Consider the following 13,837-nt stretch of genomic DNA (forward strand, 5'->3'; position numbering starts at 1 on the left):
AGAGGAGAGAGAGGAATAATATAAAAAGCAAGCCACGAGGTTCCACACGTGGGCACAGCAAGTGTGAAGAACTTGATGGGGGAGCAGTGACTGATTTGTTCGAGAAACAGCAAGGGGGTGGAGTCACTGAAGCAGAATAATGAGGTAAAGTAGGGGGTGAAGCCAGGGAGTAAATGGGGTAAGGGTAGAGGGTGAGGGCACATCATGGAAGACCTGGTTAACCACTGGCAGGACTAAGACTTACTTTGGGATGGGAAACCATTTGGGGGCAAAGGAGTCATATGACTAAGTGCTGAGAATAGAACAAAGTGTCCAGTTACCTGTTTTCTTGAGATTCTTTTTTTGTTTGTTTTTTATTTAGTTTTGAGAGAGAGACAGAGACAGCGTGAGCAGGGGAGGGTCAGAGAGAGAGGGAGACCTAGAATCCAGAGACAGGCTCCAGGCTCTGAGCTAGCTGTCCGCGCAGAGCCCGATGTGGGGCTCGAACCCACGAACCGTGAGATCATGACCTGAGCTGAAGTTGGATGCTGAAGTGACTGCGCCACCCAGGCGCCCCTCTATAGATTAAGATGTTTCTTTGTGTATTTCCTTAATGAAGGTTAGAAATAAAAATCCTCCAAAAAGTCAGCCATGAGCCGACAATCCTTTTAACATTTTAATGTTCTCTCTATACCTATGTAAGTGATCTCTCTGTATCTGTCCCCATCTATACTTATTACACCAATATTTGCAACAGAAGAACAAATTAGAAAAGAGTAAAGTGTCTGTATTTTGGTTTGTTAATGCCTTCTTTCCTCTTAACTTTGGATGCTCTGTGCTTCTCCCTGAATCCTCCACTGGATCTAAGCTGTCCTCTCACACTTAATCAAGGCATGCTCCCAACAATCTTTTGTCTTGAATTATCGATTTTCCTCTCTAGGATTTTTCTGATTATTATGCAAATATGTTTTCTTTCTAAATCACAAACGCAGGGGGTGCCTGGGTGGCTCAGTCGGTTAAGCGTCCAACTTTGGCTCAGGTCATGATCTCACAGTTCATGGGTTCGAGCCCCGTGTCGGGCTCTGTGCTGACAGCCAGCTCAGAGCCTGGAGCCTGCTTCAGATTCTAGGTCTCCCTCTCTCTCTGACCTTCCCCTGCTCACGCTGTCTTTCTCTCTCTCTCAAAAGTAAATAAAACATTTTAAAAAATTACACACAGAATTGGTTATGCCAAGATACGCGATCTAACCTGCCTGAACAAATACTGCGAAATCTGTACTGCAAAGGCTGGGGGAAAGGATCCCTGAGAGATGAGAAACAAATGAAGCAAACTTGGTTGTCTCCGTTTACTACCTGGAGAGAGGTTTTAGGCCACAGCATGGGGAAGGAGAACTCAAGCGGACCCCGGCAGGCTTCCTGAGAAGATGGATCAAGGGGTCCTGGGAGGCCAAGGTGGCTAGGCTAGCTTTTGCAGGGCAATGTACCAGATAGAGAGCTAGACAGAACACTGGAGATCTACTCAAGTTGAGTACTCGTGAGCATGTTGTGTAGGAAAACTACCAGAAGGGGGAAGAACCATCCAAAAGGATTAGAGGGAAAAATCAGTGGAACTCACAAAAGGTATCTGAGTAGAAAACCTTACAATTCACAGGGCATCAGTGTAGAGCGTTGGTTCTAAAGGGCAATTTTGCACCCTCCACCCCCACGCAGCCTGACATTTGGCAAAATCTGGAGACGTTTTTGTTTGTTACAACCAGAGAAGATGGGTTTTACTGGCATCTAGTAGGTAGAGGCTAGAGATGCTGCTAAACATTCTACAATGTGTAACAATAAATCACCCAGCTCTAAATACCAATAGTGCTGAGGCTCAGAAACTGGTTTCAAACAGTAGGAAGGGTCCTGCTTCCTTAGTGGACAAAAATGATCCTAGACTCATACTCCCTACAAGATGCTTAACAGCAAGACCTGAGAGGATAAAACTGTATCCAAATAATTTGAATACATTCCAGAACAAATCTCAAAAATATATAAAAAATATCCAGCACCCACCAAGGCACAATGCATAATGTCTGGCCTCTGATCGAAAATTATGAATCCTGCAAAGAGGCAGGAAAACACAACCCATAATAAGAAAAATCAATCAAATCGGCCCAGAAATGACAAGGAATTAGTAGACAAGCACATTAAGATAATTATAACTTTATTCCATTTGATCAAGAAGCTGGTGGAGACATTGAACATGTTTAGTAGAGACATGAAAGGTCTAAAAAAGCAACCAAACTAAGCTTCTAGAGACAAAAACTACAATGTCTGAGATTAAAAAACAAAGCACAGATGGGTTTCACTGGATAAAACAGGTCCTGGGTGGCTCAGTTGTTTAAGCACTGACTTCGGCTCAGGTGATAATCTCGGGGTTCATGAGTTCAAGCCCCGCATCGGGCTCTGTGCTGACAGCTCAGAGCCTGGAGCCTGCTTCAGATTCTCTGTTTCGTTCTCTCTCTGTTCCTCCTCCTCTCACACTCTCTCTCTCTCTAAAATAAATAAAAAATTAACGATAAAACAGAAGAAAGGAAGAGAAAAAAAAAAGCAATAGAAACCATCCAAAATGAAAAATAGAGGGGAAAAAAAAAAACACTGAGAAAAAATGAATAGAGCATCAACATGCTGTGGTACAACCTCAAGCACCCTGATATGTGTAATTGTAATTTGAGTCCTCAGAGGTGAGTGAGAGGAGGGATAGAGAAATATTTGAAAAAATAATCTATAGGATTTAGTTCTTATAGGGAAATTTATAGCAGTAAAACACATTAGAAAAATAAGTCTTAATTCAGTTACCTCAGCTTCCATCTTAAGAAACCAAAATAAAGGGCACCTGAGTGGCTCAGTTGGTTAAGCATTCTACTTCAGCTCTGGGCATGATCTCATGGTTTGTGGGTTCCAGCCCCATCTCAGGCTCTGTGCTGACAGCTCAGAGCCTAGAGCCTGCTTCAGATTCTGTGTCTCCCTCTCTCTCTGTCCCTCCCCTGCTCATGCCCCATCTCTATCTCTCAAAAATAAATAAACATTTAAAAAGTTTTTTAAAAAAAGAAACCAAAATAACAAATTAAGCCCAAAGAGAAGAAATAGCAAAGATTAGATTACAAATCAACAAAATAGCAGAAAAATAAGAGAAAAATTATATATGTACATATATATGTTTATATGTTTATTTTGAGAGAGAATGCAAAGAGTCAAGGTGGGGCCGAGAGGCAGAGAGAGAGAGAGAGAATCCCAAACAGGCTCTGCTATGGCAGCAAGGAGCTTGATGCAAGGCTCAAACCCACAAACTGAGATCATGACCTAAGCCAAAGTCAGACACTTAACCGACTGAGCCACCCAGCTGCCTGTCTATATTCTTTTTAAACCAAAAGCTAACTTTTACAAAAGATTAATAAAATTAATAAACTTCTAGCCAGACTTATGGGGGGGGGAGCAGGGGCGTGGGGAAAGAAAATACAAATTTCATCAAGAATAAGAGGTGACACTACCATACATTATACAAAAACTTTTTTTTTTAGAGAGAGTGCGAGTTGGGGAGAGGGGTAGAGAGAGAGAAAATGCTAAGCAGGCTCCATGCTCAGGGCAGAATCCCAGACCCTGGGATCATGACCTGAACCGAGATCAAGAGTCTGATATTCAACGGACTGAACCATGCAGGGCCCCCATTATAAAAATTCTTATCCACATAAAGAGATGTAAAGTTTGCTAACCTCCACATTGCCGATTCCAATACTCATTTATTAGACTTACATTACTTGAACCATCAGCCACAGTATTTTGCATAATTGACATATTTTCATTTGGCGTCAAGAACAACGTCTGCTTTTTCTCCACTTCATGGGGCATTTCTTCTCAGTCTCAATGCTGCTATTTCCTCATCTCTGTAGACTTCTATATGTTGGAGTGCCTGAGGATTCAGTGTTCAAATCCCTTTTCATGTCTACCTACATTCTCTTCCTAGGTGATCTCATCTCTTTAAATACTATCTATGACTGCAAAATCTGTATCTCAGCCTAGACCTCTTCTCTGAATTACGGCCTTATATATCCCAGAAATATCTACTTTGATGCCTGCTTTAGTCTGGGTTCCTAAGAAAACAGAGCCTAAGATAAAAAAAACTTTATTGTTAATATTTTATTGGGGTGACGCAATCCCAGGAAGGGTAAGTAAATGGGAGGTAATGAAAGGAAGGAGAACAAATACAAGTGGGTGTTGCTGAGCTGTCTCTAGCTTCAGAACAGCTGTTTGCTTAGTCCCACTATGTTCAGAGAGCAAGCGCTATGGACTACTTCATGGCACCTCACCAGGGGGGAGAGGAGAAAAAAGACTGTTCCAGACTCTCCCTCCCTCTGCTCAGTTTCTCCCACAGGGCATGAATTCCTCCATACTTCCGGGGGGCACCATTCAGCCTGTCCAGCAGCCACCACTAGGAAGTCACACTCCAAGACAACACAACACTGGAGGAGTGGGAGTGGCTCCCTGTCCCTGCAGTCTCATGGGCTTGCGGCCTTAGGGGTGGATGTGCAGGCAATCTTCTTAGAGGGTTATCCATATGAGAACAGAATACCCACTCTGCAAACGGGAGGCAGTTTTTAAACTAGTTCGGTACAATGACTAACTTGGCATCTTAAATCTAACACGCCCTAACATCAAACCTTTAATTTGTCCCCAAACATGTTCTTCTTATAGTTTCCTTTATCTTAGAAAGTGGCAATTTTGTCCTTCCTGTTGCTCAGGCCAAGAACCTCCCTGCTTCCCTGCTTGCTGTATTTTACCCAGTTCTCAACACAGCAGCCAGATCATAGAAGTCAGACGACATTACTTTGTTTGGCTCGAAATCTCCTCTGCCCTATTTAAATGTCAAAGGGGCACTGCAGGTGCCACTTATTCTTAAACTATTCAGAAAAAAAAAACCGTAGATAGATAGATAGATAGATAGATAGATAGATATCTGGATAAAAAAGCAGGTAGGGAATTGTTAAAAAAATTGTAATAAAATGTCAACATTTGGGGAATTGGGGTGAAGTGTATACAGGAATTCTTTGTACTATTCTTGCAATTTTCTATAAGTTTGAAATTATGTCAAAAGTCAAAGAAAATTTAATAGCCCAGAAAGGGGGAGGGAGAATTATTAAAGGAAAATCAGGGTAGGTGCTATTATTGAGAAGGCTTGAGGCAGGGGAGGGGTGTAGGGGATACTGAGAAAGCAATTATAAATATCCATTATAGTCACAATTTAAAATGATGATGTAGAGCTATGCTTATGGACATATAAAATGTTCATATTTACTTTAAAATGCCCAAAGATTTAGTTTATCATAATCGGTATCATTTTTGGAAAAAAGTACATATATATATGTAGAATGGCACACACCGAAATTCTAGGTTTGCAAAATAGGCTTCCAGAGACAGTGACTTTTATCTTTATTCTTTTACATATTACCATTTTTTTTCCAATAAGCTAGCAGCACATTTAAAATCAGCAAAAAAAAATCAATAAAAGTTAAAAAGAAAATTCTCAGGTCAGGGGTCAGAAAATGTTTTCTGTAAAGGGCCAGATAATAAATATTTTCAGCTTTGGGGCCCTACAGTTTCTGTCACAACTATGCAACTCTGCCATTATAGCAAAACCCAGCCACAGATAACACACGAACAAATGGGAGTGGCTGGGTTCCATTAAAACTTTACAAAAACAAGTGGCAGGCTGGCCTTCTTGTAGTACTTTGCTGACCCCTAATTTAGATGGATACTTTTTTCCCTAGAGTGTAGCTTACAGGCATGAAATGTTCTCATTCCTATAGAACTTTGTACGTGGCCCTCTGGACCAACTGATGATCTGAGAATTTCACTGGTCCCATGCAATTACCTGTATCATTGAATAAGCAGACTAAATGAAATTCATTGAAAATATCTAATCAAAACCACGTTTATAAACAAATAACAAATTCTTTGTCTACAGAACTGTAATGTGATAAGTATACATTGTATGATATTGTAGATAGACTCAGTCTGTCATAGAACTGGATCCCTACTATTGGAAAAAGAATCCTTTTAATACACCCTGGAGGCTCGGTGGTAGCTCCTTGAAGCTGGAGTGATCAGGGGCCTAAAGGATATGTAGGAAGATGTGGAAAGATGGGTATGTCAAAATCCTATAGAAAGCCACACTTCTTCTGGTCTTATTCCAGGAATGAAATTTTCCTCTGTAAGGAGTATGATCCACAACTTCCGTACAATTAGTTGGGTAATGGAACATATTTTCCAATTACCTTGAAGAGTTTGTGTAAGATGGGTTTATTTCTTCCATTAATGTCTGTAAATATTCCCCCACTGTGATATCTGGCTTGGAATATTTATTGGACAGATTTTAAATTATAGATAATTTCCTTAATAGACCCAGAACTATTCAAATTTTATATTTTTTCTTGTGTTTTCTTGTCTTTATGTCATATCTGTAATGGCTATAGATTTACACTAATGGCCACTTTGACATTCCTTAGACTGACAAATGGTGCTTTGTTCTTTCTCTTCCTTTTTTCTTTCTTTCTTTCTTTCTTTCTTTTTTTTTTTTTTGTCACTTTTGCTTGGGGGATTATCACTTGTCAGATTATCAAAAACTGAACTAAAATATTTGTTTTCTATTTCATTAATTCATGATCTATTTGTTTTCATTCACTCTTTTTTCTTTCATAGTTTATTGTCAAGTTGGTTTCCATATATCACCCAGTACTCATCCCAACAAGTGCCCTCCTCCATCCCCATCACCCTCCTTCCCCTCTCCTCCCCCTCCATCAGCCCTCAGTTTGTCCTCAGTATTCAAGAGTCTCTCGTGGTTTGCCTCTCCCCCTCTCCCCAACTATTTTTCCCCTTCTCCTCCCCCATGGTCCTCTGTTAAGTTTCTCCTAATCCACCTATAAGTGAAAACATATGGTATCTGTCCTGCTCTGCCTGACTTACTTTGCTCAGCATTAACACCCTCAAGATGGATGTTGCTACAAATGGCCGGATTTCATTCTTTCTCATTGCCTTGTAGTATTCCATTGTAGAGATAAACCACATCTTCTTGATCCATTCATCTGTTGATGGACACTTAGGCTCTTACCATGTTTTGGCTATTGTTGAGAGTGCTGCTATGAACATTGGGGTACATGTGCTCCTATACATCAGCACTCCTGTATCCTTTGGGTAATTTCCTAGCAGTGCTATTGCTGGGTCGTAGGGGAGTTCTATTGTTAATTTTTTGAGGAACCTACACCAGAGGAGCTGCACCAGTTTACATTCCCACCAACAGTGTAGGAGGGTGCCCGTTTCTCCACATCCTCATCAGCATCTATAGTCTCCTGATTTGTTCATTTTAGCCACTCTGACTGGTGTGAAGTGGTATCTCAGTGTGGTTTTGATCTGCATTTTTCTGATGATGAGGGATGCTGAACATCCTTTCATGTGTCTGTTAACCATCTGGATGTCCTCTTTGGAGACGTGTCTGTTCATGTCTTCTGCCCATTTCTTCAATCTCTTCTCATTTGAGTTTTGGAAGTGTGTGTGTGATTAAGAATTTGTCCATTTCTTCTACATTGTCCAGTTTGTTGGCATATAATTTTTCATCGTACTCCCTGATAATTGCTTGTATTTCTGAGGGATTGGTTGTAATAAGTCCATTTTCATTCATGATTTTGTCTATTTGGGTGCTCTCTCTTTTTCTTTTTTGAGAAGCTTGGCTAGAGGTTTGTCAATTTTGTTTATTTTTTTGGTTTCATTGATCTGTTCAACTGGTTTGTTTGTTTTTTTTTATTCTATATTGTTTATTTCTGCCCTGATTTTTATTATTTTTCTTCTCTTACTGGGTTTGGGGTGCTCTTGTTGCTCTCCTCTAGTTCCTTCAGGTGCACTGTTAGATTTTGTATTTGCACTTTTTCTAATGTCTTGAAATAGGCCTGGAGTGCAATGTACTTTCCTCTTAGGACTGCCTTTGCTGCATCCCATAGAGTTTGGATTGTTGTATTTTCATTTTCATTTGTTTCCATATATTTTTAAATTTCTTTTCTAATTGCCTGATTGGACCATTCATTCTTTAGTAGGGTGTTCTTTAACCTCCACGTTTTTGGAACTTTTCCAGACTTTTTCCTGTGGTTGATTTCAAGTTTCATAGCATTGTGATCTGAAAGTGTGCATGGTATGATCTCAATTCTTTTATATTTATTGAGGGCTGCTTTATGTCCCAGTATGTGATCTAACTTGGAGAAGGTGCCATGCACGCTTGGGAAGAAAGTGAATTCCATGGCTTCAGGATGTAGAGTTCTAAATATATCTGTCAAATCCATCTGGTCCAATGTGTCATTCAAGTTCATTGTTTCTTTAGTGATTTTCTGTCTAGTTGATCTATCTATTGCTGTAAGTGGAGTATTAAAGTCCCCTGCTATTAGCACATTCTTATCCATAAGATTGTTTCTGTTTGTGATTAATTGTTTTAATACATTTGGGTGATCCCGTATTCAGTATGTAGACATTTATAATTGTTAGCTCTTCCTGATGGATAGACCCTGTAATTATTATATAATGCCCTGCTTCATCCCTTGTTATTGCCTTTACTTTAAAGTCCAGTTTGTCTGATATAAGTAGGGCTACTCCAGCTTTCTTTTGACTTCCAGTAGCACAATAGATATTTCTCCATCCCTTTACTTTCAATCTGAAGGTGTCCTCCAGTCTAAAATTAGTCTCTTGTAGACAGCAAATAGATGGATTTTGGTTTTTTATCCATTCTGCTACCCTATGTCTTTTGATTGGGGCATTTAGTCCATTTACATTCAGTGTTATTATTGGAAAATATGGGTTTAGAGTCATTGTGTTCTTTGTAGGATTCATGCTTGTGGTGGTGTCTCTGGTACCTTGTGTTCCTTGCAACATTTCCCTCACAGAGTCCCCCTTAGGAGTTCTTGTAGGGCTGGTTTAGTGCTGATGAATTCTTTCAATTTTTGTTTATTTGGGAACACTTTTGTTTCTCCTTCTATTCTTTTTTTTCCTTTTTTTAAATTTTTAGAAAATGTTTATTGAGACAGTGAAACACAGCATGAGTGGCAGAGGGGCAGAGAAAGAGGAAGACACAGAATCCGAAACAGGCAGCAGGCTTTGAGGTGTCAGCACAGAGCCTGACGTAGGGCTTAAACCCATGAACCGTGAGATCATGACCTGAGCAGAAGTCGGATGCACAACCGACTGAGCCATCCAGGTGCCCCTCTCTCCTTCTATTCTGAATGACAGGCTTGCTGGATAGAGGATTCTTGGCTGCACATTTTTTCTGTTCATCACATTGAATATTTCCTGCCATTCCTTTCTGGCCTGTCAAGTTTTAGTAGATAGGTCCGTAACTACTTTGATAGGTTTCCCTTTATATGCTATGGCCCTTTTATCTCTAGATGCTTTCAGAATTCTATCTTTGTCCTTATATTTTGCCAGTTTCACTATGATATGTCATGTAGAAGAACGATTCAAGTTACATTTGAGAGGAGTTCTCTGTGCCTCTTGGATTTCAATGTCTGTTACCTTCCCCAGATTGGAGAAGTTTTCAGCTATAATTTGTTCAAGTATTCCTTCAGGGCCTTTCCCTCTCTCTTCCTCTTCTGGAATTTCTATGATACGCATATTGTTCAGTTTGATTGTATCACTCAGTTCTCGAACTCTCCTTTCGTGCTCCTGGATCAGTTTATCTGTCTTTTCCTCGGCTTCCTCTTTTTCTATAATTGTGTTTTCTAATTCACCAATTCTCCTGTCTGCCTCTTCAATCCCTGCATTCATGCCTCCATTTTATTATGTGTCTCATTTATAGCATTTTTTAACTCATCACAACTATTTTTAAGCTCCATAGTCTTTGTAACAATAACTTCTCTAATGTCTTCCATGCCTTTTTCAAGCCCAGCGATTAATTTTATGACTATTGTTCTAAATTCTTGTTCAGTTATGTTGCTTATATCTGTTTTGAGCAGTTCTTGAGCTCTCATTTCTTCCTGGAATTTCTTTAGAGGAGAGTTCTTCCATTTCATTATTTTGGCTAGCTTTCTGTCTCTTGTTAGTTTTAAAAGTTTGTTATGTACTCTGCACTAGTGAGTACTTCCATATTAAAGAAGGCTCATTGACTGTCCAGGGCCTGTCCATTCAGGAAGTGTTCTTTCAATGGTGTTTCTTGGTCTCTCTTGTTGAGATTTTGGTTATTTTATTTCCCTATTCATAGTGGTATTTGGGCTCTCCACCATGTGTACTTTGGTTTGTTTCTTGAGGTAGCCCTACAAAGGAAAACAGACAGACAAACACACAGGTAACAAAGGCACACAAATGGACAGACAAATCCAACAAACAAGCAAACCAAAAGGGAAAAAGAAAAAAAGAAAAAGAAAAAAGAAAAAACCCAAAAGATAAAGGACACTCTAAAAGCATAAAAACAGAATTCCCAGCTACAAATAAAGAGCAGGGTGTATGTAGTGCTGATGGAAGTGCATATACAAAGAGAGAAATGACGGCGGGGAGAAAGCAAAATTGGACAATGACCAGGCAGAGAGACTAAGAGGCTTAATTCAGAGAGAGAAAGAGGAGTATATGGTAGGAGGCGAGGGGAAAGAAACAAAGATAATGTTACTCAGAGAAACTATATAGTCTGATTACTCCAGAGAGAGAGAGAGAGATAGAAAGGTAGTGGGGGAGGTGTAGAATATACATCTAGAGAATGGATTAAATGTGACTGTTTAAGCAAACCAATGACCAGAGCAGAGGAGAGGGATATGAATGAGACAAGGGAAAATATATCTGAATATAAAGAGTTGATCTAGAATTAATCATGTCAGCGCATCCATGTTGGTCTTGCTCCAGGATCCAGTAAAAAAAAAAAAGAACAGCTCTCTAGCGGGGATGGGCGTGGTTTGGTGTAGGAGGGTCTTAACTTCCACTGTGGTCCCAGGGGCCGCTCCCTGAGGTCCCACCTTGGTGGATGTGGGGAGAAAAATGGTGGCTCCCCAGTCCCTTCTCGAACCAAGCATTGCAAATCACTTTTTTGGATCCGAGCTCCCTGTGCTGCAGGCGTAGCCAAGGTGGGCTGTGATCTATGCCCCAAGCCCCACCTTGTTTCCAGGTCTTAGTCTGCGTCCTTTATTGATACCGCCCGAAATATAATCCCGCAGGCCAGGCCGCTCCCAGCCAGGGATCGAGCTGGGAGAACAGCAGAGTAGTTTCTCCTGGCGCTGCCTGGGACCGAGGCACCCACCCAAAGTCAGGGCCACAGCTAGAAATAGGATCACTCTCTGTCCTGAGCCGAGGTTTTTCTCTTCTCCAGGGACAATCTATGAGCAGTTTCAGCTGCTCTTTCTCTTCCCCTCGACTCTTTGTGGCTCCTGGTGAAGGGGATTCCCTCCCCTCCCTCTGGGTCTCCTGGTCCTGGCATGGTAACTCATGCACCTATGAGGTTGTCTTCTTAGTGGACTCTGTCTCTTTTCCTCCCAGACTCCTGCAGTTCAGTGTCCTATAGCTCCAGGCCTTCTCTGTTTGAGAGATGGGGCGGGCGAAATGTACGGAGCTCCCTACTTCTTTGCCATCTTGCCTCCCTCCATCACCCTTTTTTTTTTTAAAGAAACTTTTTATTTTCTGTCAACTGTATTTCCATTTTGTGTTTAAGAGTCTGTGGAAGAACAGTTTAAGCCCATGAGTGGTCATTCCTATCCACACAGTGGCCTGAGCAGTGTGAGCTGCAGACCAGTCCTCAGTGGCAGGCTGAGCGCTCCAGAGGGCATTGCACTTTCAGAGCAGTCAGGGACCTCAGGTTGAGAAGCAGTAAATCCAGGAGCTGGAGAAGTCCATTCACCCTGAAAGTCCTTTGTGGTCATAGCCTTTTCAGCAAGCCTTTTCATGGCCTGCTCTTTTTGTACAACCTCTTCAGAATCTCTGTAGAAGCAGAGGTCAGGCATGACATCCTGGAGGTGTTCATGGAAATATGGTGCCACGCATGTGCATAACTCTGTGGGCCGGTATCCACCTCATCAGACTCAGTGAGTCAGCTTCATTGCTGCACGGGATGGCAAAGTCCACAAAGAGCAGATCAGTTTGTGTTAAACATGGCAACAGTAGGCAGGCCAACACAAGACACCGCTGTGAGAGGCTAGTAGTCAGCCCTGGGATGAGTAACCATCAGAAGTCTTGGCGTCTGTAAGGCTGTCTGGATCTGGGTAGTGAAGATTTCAGGAGAACAGTGGGCAGCAATAGGGGTGTGTGGGGTGATTTCTAGAGAGTGTGTTGTAAGCCCTGAGAAAGTGAATGGGGTAAGTGCTGAAACATCAGTGATGTTCAAGACTGTTGGATGCGATAGCACTATGAGAACAGAGCCCCACGATCTCCCAGGAGCCAGGTATACGTGCTGCTGAAGCGAGCACACCCAGGAGCCAGTTAGGAGACAGACCCATTGTAATTGCCTAGCAGTCTTTGAAACTGTACATCTCCCCTACATGCTTTCACTTAAACACCAGATGTGTTTGGTCTATATCTGGAGGCTCTTTGTGTTTTCCTCCCATGCTTTAACATTCTTTGATTTATAGATATAGATATAGATATAGATATATAGATATATATGATTTTTTAATTTATTTCTGAGAGAGAGAGAGAGAGAGACAACGTGAGCAGGGGCGGGTCAGAGAGAGGGGGAGATACAGAATCTGAAGCAGGCTCCAGGCTCTGAGGTAGCTGTCAGCACAGAGCCTGATGTGGGCTCGAATCCACAAACCGTGAGATCATGACCTGAGCTGAAGTTGGACGCTTAACCGACTGAGCCACCCAGGCTCCCCCATTCTTTGATGTTTATACCTGGCGAACATAAAGTAAAGACCATGTACAGTTGGTTGCTGCTGCTGTTTTGCTGGCAGAGGCAGCCCTGCACATCCGCTCAGTCTAAATGTCTGAGAACATTTTCTTCAGTGCGTGGCTACAGGGGTGGTTCCAGGGACAGCAGCAAACTTCAGCCTAACTTGCTGGCCAGTATTCCTGGGGGCCATGATATTGACAGAAGTTGTGTTTCAATGGCAACAATGACATGAGCTGCCAGCAGAAGATTCTCTGAGGTTCTCTTCAGATTTATGATAACGATGCCATCACTTTTCCTCTTGTGGATGTGCTGTTCCATTTAGGAGTCAAGTTGGTGCCACCTAAGTGGGTTCCTGCTACAAGGAATTTGAGAAGACCCTGTTCCTTCATTTGCAGGACAGCAAACATTCTGGACATTGTGCAAACTTCCTTGTAAGTTACAACTGGAACACAGAACAGCAGTGCATGAAATTCTCTCTACATTCTTTCTTTAGATTTACTTGCTATTCTTTTATAACTTCTTCCAATGGATATTTATATTATTGAATTGTACCCCTTTCTTTCCTAACACATGCACTGAATGCTATACATTTCTTTTTAAATTTAATCTGTATTTATTTTTAAAATAAATTTCTCTTTAATCAGGGCTTTAGTTGTATTCTATAATTTCTATTTTTATCTTGACAAAAATACCTTTGAAATTTCCATTATGCTTGCTTCTTTTATTCATCGGTTATTTATTTATTTTTTAAAGTTTATTTATTTTGAGAGAGAGAGAGAGAGTGTGTGTGTGTGTGTGTACAAGTGGGGGAGAGGCAGAGAGAGGCAGTCTCAAGCAGGCTTCACACTGTCCGCCTGATGTCGGGCTCCTGTTGTGGGGCTCAAACTCACAAACCGTGAGATCACTGAACACTTAACCAACTGAGCCACCCAGGTGCTCCACTTGTATGTGACTTAAACCGTCTTAATTTCCAAACATTTGGGAATTT

General features: G+C 41.4%; 1 pseudogene; it reads right to left on the minus strand.

The window, feature by feature from the left end:
- Positions 1-11,645: 11,645 nt before the first annotated feature.
- Positions 11,646-13,265, minus strand: LOC144223159 (small ribosomal subunit protein uS2 pseudogene; annotated as a pseudogene).
- Between the last annotated feature and the right edge of the window lie 572 nt (positions 13,266-13,837).

This window comes from Crocuta crocuta, unplaced genomic scaffold, assembly GCF_008692635.1.
Source record: "Crocuta crocuta isolate KB4526 unplaced genomic scaffold, BGI_CrCroc_1.0 scaffold231, whole genome shotgun sequence".
In the NCBI taxonomy this organism is placed as follows: Eukaryota; Metazoa; Chordata; class Mammalia; order Carnivora; family Hyaenidae; genus Crocuta; species Crocuta crocuta.